The following is a 13,486-nucleotide window of genomic DNA, read 5'->3' on the forward strand; positions in this document are numbered from 1 at the left end:
GGACTGGTGCAAGCCCACACAGGCAGCAGCAGTGGTGCGATGTCTTCACAGAAACAAACAGATCAATGGTGTAGAAGAAGCTGGGAGGACTGGAACGAACCTTGTGATCAAAAGTTGGGGGCACTGATAAGTCTCTGGAATCAGCAGACAACTTTTTAAATCCATCCAAAATAACCCATTTTAAAACTGGAGTAAGTCAGTTACTGTTAATGGTCTCGTTTCCAAAAGGTGATCTCATCACCTATAAAACTGAGCCATTTTTGAGCTCCGGGAGCACAAGAGGGGATCCCGCTCCCTCCGTGCGTTCCCAGCCGCACTTCTTCGGAGACCTGGTCTTGTCCTGCTGCAGCGCCGGGTGGGCCTGGGCTCTGCACCTCGGCTCCAGCCGAGCGTGGGAGTCTGGGTGGAAAACGCTGACCCAAACTTAACGACAGTGTTATGAATGGCACTGTGTAACGTTATTATTACAGTCTCCCCCTTCCTGCACTGAATTGCTTGCTAAGAACAGTTGAACTCCAGCTGCTTTTCAAATCTCAAATCTAAATGCTTGGCAGCTTTCCATGTCCTTCACTGCACAAAGAAAACATTTAACCCTTCCAAGGCCTGCCAATAAGCTTTTAGGTAGCTGTCATCTTTTAGCTCTAGAAGGGCTGGTGGAGCCAAGCCTGGCTCTAAGAAGGGTCACTGCCACCCAAAGTGTCCCCAAGCAACCACCCACAGAGATGGGCGATGCTCAACAGCAGCTTTGCTCACCACTGCACCAAGCGAAAACTGCCTGCCTGCAGCCTCAGCTAGCAGGTTTTGAAGGGTTTTCTGTCTGCTGTGTTTGTATTTTCAGATGCTAATGAAACAAGCTCGAGGTTGTTTCAACAAACCTCCCTCAAGCTGAAAGGAGAAGGAAGAAAAGAGCTCAGTAACTGAGACAACAGCCCTCTGCATTCAACGGCTTGCCCGTCATTCCCCCAGGTTTGGGAGGGCACAGGATGTTGCTCCCTGGGGAATAGCTGAACTCGGATATACCTCGGGAATATCTGAACTCAAGCTCCACAGTAATTCTCCCTGTGGATGCAAACTAGCAAAGGACTGGAAAGATAAAGCATGCTTCCAGGAAAACAAAATGAACAATAAACCAACTAAACTGACATAGGAAGCATAAAGAGCCTTTGCTGCCTCTTCTGCAGTTTTGTCTGCAGCCCACGCTTAAGGGAATGAACTAGTACCAAAACAGTATTTCTATTAGTAGCTCTAAGTCACATTTAATTTAAAAAAAAGTATATTGTGACATCAAACATAGTTTTTTATATTTCCGATTGAGACTGCTTATTAAAAGCTAATAACCAAAATCAGTCATCCCCTATATCTGCACTCCTTAACAGAAAACAGCAATAAAACCTACAAGTGAGATATTGCTCTGCCTGGAGAAGCTGTGGTGGCTCTAAGGAGATATAGAACAAGAGATCACAAAGCAAACTTTGAAACAGTAATTTGCTGAAATTGTTTTCAGATCCTTGAAAGCTCTCAGAGCTTCATTTCCCAACTGAAGCATGTACTCCAGACTCCTCTAACGCACCAGATGTCTTAGGAGAGTCAAACACATGCGATCTACTGCGATAATTTGGTGGCAAACTCAAACCAGACCAATTTCCCTGCCTAGAAATTGGCCTACATCTCTGGTTTCATGAAGACACTCCTCCTCTCAAGAGCAACCATGCTGCTGGAATATGGCTCGCAATATATCCACAACAGCCCTCGTCAGAACAGGGACTTCTTCAGTGAGGCGCCAATTCCCTGTCTGCTGGACCCATGCGTTGTCATTCTCCCAGGGAGCCGATCCAACTCTGGCCCCGCAGGGTGAGCCCGCTGCACCCGCACGCCCCGTGCCCCAGCCCCTGCCAAGCCGGGAAGTCCTGCAGAGCACAGAACAGCCCCGGGACAGGAGCAGTGACGAGCTGGCGACCCTGGTGGGAAAGCGGCAGGGAATCCCTTCTAACACCATCAGACCTTTCCTCATCATCACAGCAGTTGATGTCCTGAATAGTCTCGTCTGTCCCTAACCAAGCTAAAACAAGTCTAATGTTTTAGTATTTCCATAAACCACTTTTTCTAGCCCACTGATAACTTCTAAATGCTCTTCTCCCTGGTCAAGGTTTTTTTTTGTTGGTACTTTTGTTTTTTGATTTTAACATCCTTCTGTTAATCAGTGATACTTATTGACCAAAAAGCTCCCACTTCAATGATATTATGGAAGAACTACTCTACACTGTGCTGTGTTTCGTGCCTGCAGTCCAAAACTGCAGTTTTACTCTGCTGTTATGTCCCTTTGCGAATCCACGTTAAGTTTGCCTCATCAGAAATGTCCACAAACCACATATTTTCAATAATCGAAAGTACAAGTTTCTCGTGTTAATTAAAGCCTGCCCTCCTGTGTTACAAGGTCTGTTGGAGGCTCATTTATTTTCTTACTCATATTTCTTACTCTAATATTAAAGGCCTATTTTGAAGTTGCCATTAACTGTTTTCAGCGGTGACAGTCTGTCTTGGGCAGATTTAACACTAGCATACTATGGCAGCAGGCCAGGAGCAAGTTTATGCAACTTCAGCACTAGATACCACAAATCTGTCAGACTTAAAAGAATTTACAATTAGAATAATATTGACAAAGTGTTGAAGTTAGTACAGCTATCAAAGATTAGAGGTCTCCTACTGACTTAATTTGGCCATACCTAATTTATATGTAAGCATGAGACGAAAGCTTTGGCTAAATTTATACTCCCAGCATTAGTGGCCTATTTTCACAAGGTGCCACACCTCCTGGATGTGGAAAGTGCTTAGTTTACACTACCCAGTCCTACTGAGATACAATCATCTCAAAACCACTGGCTTAGAGCTCCATCACTACTTCAAATAATTTTAATGAACTAAATCCCAAAGGAGTTATCTATCTAAATTAATGATACCTATGGTATCACTTTATAAGTAGCAGAGGCATATGAAAGATTTTGCTTACATTTAGATTATGGAAGTGGTACTTCTTTATAGAAAATGCCATGGAATAAAGGAAAATGGTGTAATATTAAACAGTGTCATATAGAAGCCTTACGGAGGCTGGATAAAAAAAAAAACAGAGATTTTTCCCTTTTCAGGCATAGCACTCCTTCTGGAGTACAGCAGAGGTGAAGAAGATGCCTGGCAGCTCCAAAGGACGAGAGATACATGGTACAAGTCATGAAGTGACTCCCATCCCCGGTCCAACTCACAGGAACGCCTGCCAGGTCCACCTATGCGTTTGGAAGCAGCAGCCTTCCCTCTGCTGCCTGGGGCGGTCAGAAACACTCGAGCACTCGTCAGCTGTAGGAAGCCACACAACTGATGGATGCAGTAAGCTCTACACTGTGATTCTGGATAAAAAACATCCTAACTCTTCCTCTTCCTCAGCAGGATCTGCTAAAGGCAGAGTCCTATCAGTCTTCAATCACACAAACAGCCAACTTCAGCCAGGGTCTTCATCTGTTTGGCTGCAGGAACAGCTCCAAACACCAGCATAGTCAGGCTCTAGCACGGTTCATGCTGCCAAACTGGGATCACTCAGCATTCCCAATTCAAAGTTGTTGTTTTCTAATCTAGCAGCAACATTTTCTAGTAACGCTTCACACACAACACACCGACTTGCAAACGGATTGCACGAATTGCAAGTGTCTCTAGTGCAAATTTTTTTAATGAAGTTGTTGTGTATAACTTGCATTAAACTAGAGGCAGAACCTCTGGTGAGAGAAAAGGATCAAGTGAAGAGGGATGGAAAGCAAGGACAGTAGAGGGAGATCAGTATGGGCATAACCCCAGCTGCTGCCGTATTACAGCCTGCATTTCTGTTTTCCAACAGACGAACTGTAGGTTACAACAGGAGCAGGACCCAAGCAGCTCGGATTTTCTTGCAGCAGTCTTGTTTACCACTTACTAGGACAGACTTAATAACTTTCTGATGACTTAATACAGTTACTTCATATATATTATGACTAAATGATGAAATCTTTTCAGAGTTGTACTTCAGACAGTGTGTTACATCTAGCTTGTATTCTACAGAAATAAACAGATGTGGGGACACAGCAATTGGATCTTCGTCAAACAATGACTAAATGCTGTTTCCAGAGATTTCCTTTGTCTCTCAACTCTTACCTTACAGCTACAAGAGGCTTTGAAAAGCCAAAACCACAACAGGGCCAGTTGTTCCGAATGTACTTATGCGACAGCAACCTCTTCCTTGCAGGACACGCTTTGGATGGAGCAGCCAAGTTCTGCACACAGAATATGATACACTGAAGTTGTGTACCAGTAATTAGCAAGACACTGTTTTGTCCACTCACACTCAAAGTGCATGCTCTGTGCCTGCTATAAGGCCACTGACCTGTATTTCCATAAAGCAAGGGAAAAAAAATTAACCTTTGGCCATATAAGAGTAACACACTGCCCTCTCTTCTATAAAAAAGGATTATTTTCCTAAGAACTGTTTTGCTAAATCACGCTAAAATTATACTGTATAAAAATCTACATGTAGACAAAACTGGTAGCAGCAAAACAGAAGAGTCCCTTTGTCATGAAAAAAGCTATGTTCATTGACTCCATGCTAGTTTTTCCTCCCACAAGAGCTTTTGTCCAAGTTCCTCTGAACTCGAGTGGCGAAGACATTGTGAAGATCAGTTCTGTTAGAATAATCACCAGAACATACACTGCCATCATTAAGACACAAAAAGGGCAAGTCTCCATTCTGGATGCTGCATTTTAGGGCAAAATACCATGACAGTAAAAGTGGTGGCATCCAATTCTTGGAAGCAGTTGTCAGTGCCTGTGCTGACACGACTATCTATGTATTGCTAGTTAGCCATAAGCTGTCCTAAGAAATATCGCTCCTAGAGCTGCTGACTATTTTCATATTGGCCACACAACTGTAACACCATGAACTTCCTTACGTATTTTCAAAAAGCAGATCCAAACCAGTTATTTATCAGGTTGAAATCAGTCGTCTTCTCAATCTCTGCAGCAATGGAGGGTCAGGATAACCCAGGTAAGAAATACCAAGGATACCTCTCCAGCTTCCAGACCTAAGCTACCCCATGCAGAAGCAGCTTGGTTTCATTGCATGCAATTACTCAACACCAGGTTATTCTGTTCAGTATTTCCCCTTCAGTCCTGGCTACATCAGGAACAGCTCAGACCAGTGCCAGTCTGACACACAAAGGACAGGTAGCTTTGGTTCAGGGGAATGCCAGCTACCCTGGGTTTCTCTCATCTGCTCAACTTTTAAAGCAGCAGACACCTCCCTCTGGGGAATCAAACGCTAAAAAGTAGCAGGGGTTAATGAGTTAGCTACAGTCACTAATGAAATAAAGGGAGAGAATACTAAGCAATGTCAATTAAAAAAAATCTGGACCTTCTCCTTCATCTGCAGATGATCCAGTGGGCATTTAAGGGGAGCTGAGGAGGGAGAATTGATACATTATCACCCCAAATTTATTTCACCTAAGAAAAAGGATAAAGAGGAATATCAGTAAAGTACATCAAAACTAAACTTGAAAAACAAAACATAGGGTAAAAAAAAAAAAAAGAATGGATTTTTTGCACCAACAGCACAGCAATGTTATTTCTGATACTACAGGCACATCCCCTTAGCTGGCTCTTTGTACTTCTGCCCCAGCGATGTTTTGTCACAAGCCACGTTCTTAAAACCTACCCTATGTGACTTGAAAATAAATCTCAGGATGCAGTTCTGAGTCAGTCTATCAGCATAGAACTACTAGGTGAAGCAAAGGATTTTTTTTCCCCAAGCATATTACAGTAGTGCTTTAAGGCATACTGTAGTACATGCCAATTTTCAAAAAATACGTCCTATTTTCAAAAAATGCCTGTCTGACCCAAACAAATCTTGCTTGGACAGATTGCCAAGCGTCACCTACTTTAATGGAAGCAGTGCCAAGCACAGGTGAAATGAAGCAATCTCCCTGCTTCTGAATCCTAAAAATCACACTACCAGCAAAGAGGAAGTTTTCACTCAGCCGGGGGAGGAAGGGGGGGGAGGAGAGAGAACAAACCTCTTTCATTAATAGTTTGCAAAGTAACTTCAAGCCATTGTTTCAACAATTAGAGTGTTTCCAGCTACTCTTCCAATTGTGCATATTGATTTTACATCTGTTAGAAGATTATAGCTGCATACAAGAGACTCTCTCCCTCCACTGCTCATGCTAGTCAGAAACCCTGGGCAGACTAAAGGTCGTAATGAAGGTCGTGAGGAGCCATGACTAAAGAGAAAGACTCATCCTGCTATTACTGCAGCACCGATAGGCACCCAGCAATTTAATTATAACACAAGAATGAAAAGATCCCCCAGCAAGCATGCTATCAGGTTAATTCCCAAGCAATAGAGCATTGTGGAGTCTTAACTGTTAACTGAAACTTTGAGAATCATATTTAGAGTTTTATAATGTCAGAAGAACATGAATTTATTTTAATATTTCTTTAAAATCTGAAATCTGAAAATACAGAGTGTTCAAATGATGACTTTCAACACCCCCATTTTCCGTATTAATTCATTTTTGGACACTGAGTTTCTAGGCAGCAGCCATTACAGCACGAGAAACGCTGCTATTAACATCTTTCGTCTGAATATATCAGTGCACAGTGCACAACAACAATAGAGAAATCATGAGCAGATGCCTCCTTGAATACGTGCAAAGCACATCAACTGAATTTCCACGACAATTCATCTTCTTTGGAATGGATTTTTATTACGTTTCAAATGGATACAAACGACATGCAGTACTTCCTCTTTGTAAAAATACTCAGCTCTCATCATTCTTTTAAAAAAAAAAAAAAAGGAAGCTGTCAGTATAAAAATCAACGTCGGTGGAAATCAAGAGGTGGGAAGAAAACAGCTGCCATCTGCAGCCATCTGCAATGTGCTGAGCCAGCACGCAGCAGCGTGCCGCTATCATACCGTTATCGCCGCCTTTGAACTTCCTGCACTGGACAAAAGACAGTTTTTTTAAAAAAAATAAAACAAAGCTATTCACACTGTGACCCTTCTAATTCTTTCAACACATTGTGTCATTAGACGACAAGAAATCCAGTCCTGCACACTAAATGTTATGGACTCAGTGCCTTGAAGAAACAGGCTCATCAACTGCTTTGCTTTTATAAACAGAGCTTTACCAATCTGCAAACAGCCACTTTTACATGTGGAGCACATTTAGCAGCTGATTTCCAGCCACACTGCTCACTTCAGATGCAGTTCTTTCAGTGTATTTTAGCATTATTTAAATATGCTTCTATATGCAAAGTTCAAAAAACCAGCAATGAATCAAGGAATATCTTCTGTACGCCGCTGTGGGGTATTATTTGAGCATTACACCTGGGCCCAGAATGGACTGAAAAATCCACAGGTCATCAGCTCTGCAAGAGCCTTTGTGCTCAGAGGCTTTTCCATTAGAAGTTAAGGGTTGCCACGGGATCCTTGAACAAGGAGAAATGGGGGAGAACCATCTTTATCCCCAGAGCATTACACTGAAAGCCATGTCACACTGCTGCCTTACTCCCAAATTCAGTGCTGATAAACACAGATTTCTACAAGCTTTCAGAATGAAAAAGACTGTGCAGATGCACCTGCCTCCTGCAGCCTTTCCCGTACAACGTATGGGAATGGCAGTAAGTGACGTGCGATATCAACCCTGCAGCCACTCCTGTGGACCGGACAATCACAACATGACCGAGCAGAGCAACCCTCAGAAGGTCACACTTCACAACTCATCAGGCAGACCAGGGTAAATGCTGTGCTTTTTACCTTTTTTCTTTTTTCCTTTAAAACAAAATATCCTTTTCTCCATGACTCACCAGCCTACAATCTGGTTTTATAAAAGTTTTTGCAAAGCACTCAGTGCTCTCACACAATTCTGCTTGCTTGTATTTTTTTTTTGCCTAGCAACTTGACTGTATAACTGGTCCAAATGCCTCCATGTCCACCTCTCCTGCTCTGGCTACCTCTGGATTGCACTGGTGGTTACACCAGCACTCAGGCAGCTTCATTTGGTATACAAGGCTGAAGCATAAAAGCCACCCATAAAGGCCTGCTACAGAGGCTTTCTAGGAAAGCTCACCATATTCTGCAATGAAGAGATGACTTTTTTTTGGTTTAGCTCCTCAAACAAAAGGAGCTCGCTCCTTGCTCTTTGTCAACATCCCACCCCAGCCCTCTGTTTTCTTCTCATCTCTTTCTCTAGATCAACAACCCTGCTCCTGTTTCTTTGGTGACCATGACGGCTTTCTCTCTCAATTCATGCTGCCTCCATGGGGTCTCCAACTCTCTGTCCATCCTAGAGGCAAGGTTTCTAGAAAAGCCTTTATGTACACCTTCCTTCAGTGCAACCAAAACTCTTACACTGCCAAAACTCCAAGCTCCTTTGCTCCACAGCAACCAATTCTACCATCAACTTTTCAGCTTCCTTCACTCCAATTAATCCACATATTACCACTAAAGTCACCTTCCTTTCCCTTGCTCCAAGTCATATTCTCCATGAAAAATGTGCCTTTTCCCCATTTCTGCATTTGACACCATTTTAATGCCATTCACATCTCCGACCTCTTTCTCCATTCTTCACACTTCTGCTTCCAGAAGATGCAAATCCTCCTCTGCTTCTGTCCTTTCTGTTTGGAATGAACTCCTCTAGAGATCAAGTAATTTTTTCTTCCTTTCTTCTCCAAGATTCTTATCATGAAAGACAATAAATCTTTCAGCACTTTCCGTTTCCTAAGCTGTTAGTCTATATATGCAGCATTACAGATTAGACACTGTTCAGAATGCGGAAGGTGGTTTACTTTACACCATGCAAGTATGTACAGAAGCATGTTTTTGCTATATGATTAGCATTACCTCAAGTTTCTTTGACCTTTGCAACATATCCAGAAATATTACAGCAATAACATTGAGAATTTCTTATGATTTCATTGCATCAATGAAATCCCTTCCTTATTTAAAAAGGGAAGAAAGAGCCCTCTTGATTTGATACAGAAATACAGCTCAGACTACATGAACCACAGGACTTCAAATCTACAATACACTGTAATAAACTACTTGAACACACTTTTGGCCACTTACCAGTAGTACACGGCCTGTAATTTAGAACATGACAAAATGTTGTTTCCACTTATTCTTTGCTATAATAAAACCCATGTCTTCTTTAAGCATGGTTTATGTATCAGGATACAGCTTTTAGGGAACACAGAACATGGAGGCTTTCCTTCCCTGGCTGCAGGGGAGATCTGTCATGCATTTTCCTGCATAGGTTGCCAGTGTGTTCAAGAGGGAGAAACAGAACACGAAGGACTATTCAGCATCTTAGCTGTAAATCCTAGTGGGAAAGATCAGTGTAATCATAACTTTAGGAATACTCTTCCTTCACTGACGATGTTAAGGAAACCCGGAGAACTTCAGCAATCAGATTACTGTGTATTTATAGAAGAATTGTCAGCCATCATCGCTCTGAGCAGACAGCGTCACGTCTGACAAACAACTTAATGGCCTACCACAGTGAAAATACTGGCTCCGAAAAATAAACACTTGCTAGCAATTAAAACAGTCAAATATCGTGAACAGGCTGTGTCCTGGGCTTCCCAGCAATGACTCTTCCACCTCTGTTCGCATGTTTTAACTGCGGGGCCCAGAAAGCTGACACAAGCAGCTGTAATATTGCTATGTCCAAGGATATGGAGAGATGACTGCAAGCAATTGCGTTACGGCACGTGTAAGGCAGTCACGGTCGAAGTGACCTGATCTAATACAGTGCGTCTTATGTTTCCAGTGACTGCAGATCAGCTTCCACTTGAAGCTGTTCTAATCAGAGTGCTGGCAATTATCTGTGTGTCCTTCAGTGAAGCATTTGGCTACCCACAACCAGAGACCAAGTTGTAAGTCTTCAGTGAAGAATAAAGAAGCCAGGGCTGGTTGGTTAGTTTTTTAGGTTTACTCTGAGAGTATGGGTGAGCTTCATAAGCCAAAAACTTAGTTAAGGAAATTATTTACAGGATTTGACTAGAGCATGGGGGTTGTTAGAGTCACTTGAGACTCTGGAAAAACAAACTCATGACCAATTCCTCCAATGCGAGGCAAGAGAACAGGACTGAGGGATAAAACTGGTAGATTTTTATAGACGTCTACGTGCTGGGTATGTGTTTTCTCTAGGGTTAGAAAGAAACAAAAAAACACCCCAGGATAAACAATTGTGTGTCTGTGTTCGACATAGACCTGAAAATCCCAGCATTATCAACAGAAAAAAAGAGGGAGAGAGTCCCCTGCGCCGAGCAGGAGCAGGTAACTGCGTGATGTTCATCGTCCTTCAGATTGACACACACTTTCTTAATAAAGCCTATTACACAATAATGCAGAACAAGAAAGTTTCTTCAGAACAAGCCTCAGAAAAACAGCTTCCATTTTATAGCCTTGGAGGAATAAAATTACTCATATGTTGCTGATAACTTGTAGGTTTTTTTAGAACATGCTATTTTGTACATATTATATCGCACCATGTCATGTCAGCTATTTTTCTTAATGTATAAAAGCACACGCATTAAAATATATATATTTCTTTAGTTCACATAATCAGAACACCTTGTACTTTTCTGGGAAATAATCGCTCATTTATTTTTCAGCTCTATACTGGGCACGGCTACCTCATGACTTCACAGCCAAGTCACCCTATGAAATCTGTTTTGGTGCCACTAAAACACAGGAGAGATGAAAAAAGTTTAAAAAGGAGTTGCAATTAGCAATTACTCAGGAGCAATTACTCCTTCCAGTGACTCTTCCAGGACACAGGAGCTGCTGAGCTAGTTAATGACAGCAGTAAAACTCATCATCGGTAACCACCCTGTCAGCCTGTCTCAACAGGCCAAAGTTAGATAATTCAACTGAAAGCGTCAAAACCACTTGTGTCTGCTACAGCAACTCCAGGTGTACCGAATGCCACTCTTCTTCCAAAAACAACTCATTGCTTCTGTGCAAGTGTCCTGAGAAGACACGAAAGGAATGACGGCATCTTAAATGTGCAGTCTTGAATGCGCTTCCAACCGAGGTGGATCAACATCTGTTTTCAACCCACCCCTGCCGCTACTGCCAGCAGCATCTCAAGAGGAGCTGCTGCCTGATGCACTTGACCATCTTCTTTGTGCCACTACTAAGGATTGAATAGATTTTTTTCAAAAAAGCCCCAGCAACAGTAAAACTCTGTATCCTATCAGATAGCTACAAAACAGCAGATAAAAACTTTTGCAGCCAGCCCTGACAAGCAAATCTGCTTTAAAAATAAAGCAGAGATTCAGCCTCAGTTGATTTCCTGACTTTTTTTTTTTTTTTTTTTTTTTTTTTTTTGACAGGAGGAGCCCTCTGCCTGGCCAGAGAACACACAGTCAAGCATTTTCCACATCCTTCCTCTTATCTGGATCAAATCCAGAACAGTTGCAATGGAAGTAAAGTTTCCTGTTCTCCCAGACATCTTGCAAGTCAGTTCTCTCAATAAGCAATAATACAGGACTTCCAAAATACACACTATAAAGACTAGATCTGCCTACAAACATTCTCTACAACAAGATGGAGAAGAGCCACAGTACTTTTTCTTTCATCAGCAGTCACAAAAAATGAAGGAAGGAATTTCCACTATGTCTCTACAGTATAAAACAGCAGATCACATTCCACCTTCATCCTCAACACTTTCAGACTAAAGCAGCATTCTTCACAGCACAGAGTCTCCTTGGACTAATATCAACATAAAACGTTTACCACAAGGCAGGCTAAAGCTAAGCACAGCAACAGGGACTGGGGAAAACCACGCTGTTTATCTTGCTCACTAGCTTGCAACAGCTGTAACGTGTTCTCCTTGATTTCTCTCACACAACACTTTCAAATTAAATTTGCTATTAGATCTATAAATCATCACAGGAGGCCTGTGCATATCCTCCTGTTTCCACTTACCTGGACAACAATGGTGAAATAGCAACTACTTGAACTTCTGCCACTTTCTGATGCATTGTACAAGAGAAAAGCCAAGTCCCTCAAGACGGCCAATGTTAACTTGGCTTTTTTGTGGGCCAGGAGAAGGCTGATACCTCTGTTCACGCACCCTGCCTCACTGTTCCCTACCAGTAATTATAAGGCAATTCAAACCAAAATGCAATACACAAATAGGCATCTTCAGAGGAAAAGAATCCCACACCAATGCATCATCCCCTGTTCAGCAGAAGAGAGCTTAAAAAAAAAGTCTCTAAAAAAAAAGAAAATCTTCACAAGAAACCTGACGTCACCCACTTTTCCCTCTTCCTGAACTGGGGACCCAGTTCTCACTGGGGTCCATCTCACACAAGCGTGTTTGCACACAAGGGTGCATGGGTGAGGTGGAAGGACAAAGCACAAGAAAAAACCCACCCTAAAGCCTTGCAAACTGACAGCTCATCCGAGGGTTGTGTAAAGCAAAACGCAGCTCCAAGCAAAGATGGCTGAAACATGGCGTATCTAGAAGGAAAAATCACCTTCAGCTGCAGTGACGGAGGGAGCTGGATTGAAATCTGCCGATCAGCACGCTTTTGAGCGGCGTTTGGAATCCGTTACGGACACGATGCTGCCTCTGGGGTGGGGAGCTTTTCCTTTAAGCTGTTCTTAAAGGTTAGGAAATAAAGACTAGAGTGCTGTGTGTGCTTGCAGGGACTGGTTCCTTGCCTAAGCAGCGCACATGGCCTGATTCCAGCTCTGTTATCCCACAGCCAGGACCCATGAAATTAAAGGAGAGCTCGACTGGCCTGTTTGATCACCTCTGACAGTTTGCCCTATAAATTTCCTTTTGTGTCGCACCCCAAAGAGAGGTACTATTGAACCCCCACATCTTCACAGAAGTAATGCACATTTCCTCATGAATTTTACCACCAAATATTATCCACATATTTGTTCCTAAAGAAGTTACATCAGACACTTCTGATTTTCAGCTGTGGTCACATGGAGTACGTCGAGATTAAGACGTGGGCTCTTAGATAACCTCCCCTCCTGGCAAGGGAGGCCAGTCAATCATCTCAGGGCCAGACAAGACTAGTACCCAACGCTTCAAAAGAAGGTGCAAGAAAGCTCGTGAATAATAATTGCGGACTGTTTACCACATCCATCTGTGGTTTACAGTCTCTGTAACTTTTATCCAGTCTAAATTTAAGCAATGGTTTGAGCTCTCAAAACAATCTTTTCTGCATCTGTGCCACAGAGACTCTTGCCGAGCTACAGATTCCGTAAGTAATTAAACTTTTTCAGTCAAGTTTTCAGCAATGATTTCCCCTCAGAAATAGGCAGTTTCAATACTAAAACAATAAAACGTGAAAGGTACTTCAAGGTAGTAAGTTAAGCAACCTATGAAAAAGTAGAAGTCATCACTTTCATGAGAGAAAACACAAGACTATAAACTTTACTGTTACT

The 13,486-nt window shown here is 42.4% G+C and overlaps 1 protein-coding gene across 5 annotated transcripts in view; it reads right to left on the reverse strand.

The window, feature by feature from the left end:
- BICD2 (BICD cargo adaptor 2) overlaps positions 1 to 13,486 on the reverse strand; it is a 101,236-nt gene that overhangs the window by 38,366 nt on the left and 49,384 nt on the right. The window lies entirely within an intron of this gene.

The sequence above is a fragment of the Calonectris borealis genome, chromosome 10, assembly GCF_964195595.1.
Source record: "Calonectris borealis chromosome 10, bCalBor7.hap1.2, whole genome shotgun sequence".
Lineage (NCBI taxonomy): Eukaryota > Metazoa > Chordata > Aves > Procellariiformes > Procellariidae > Calonectris > Calonectris borealis.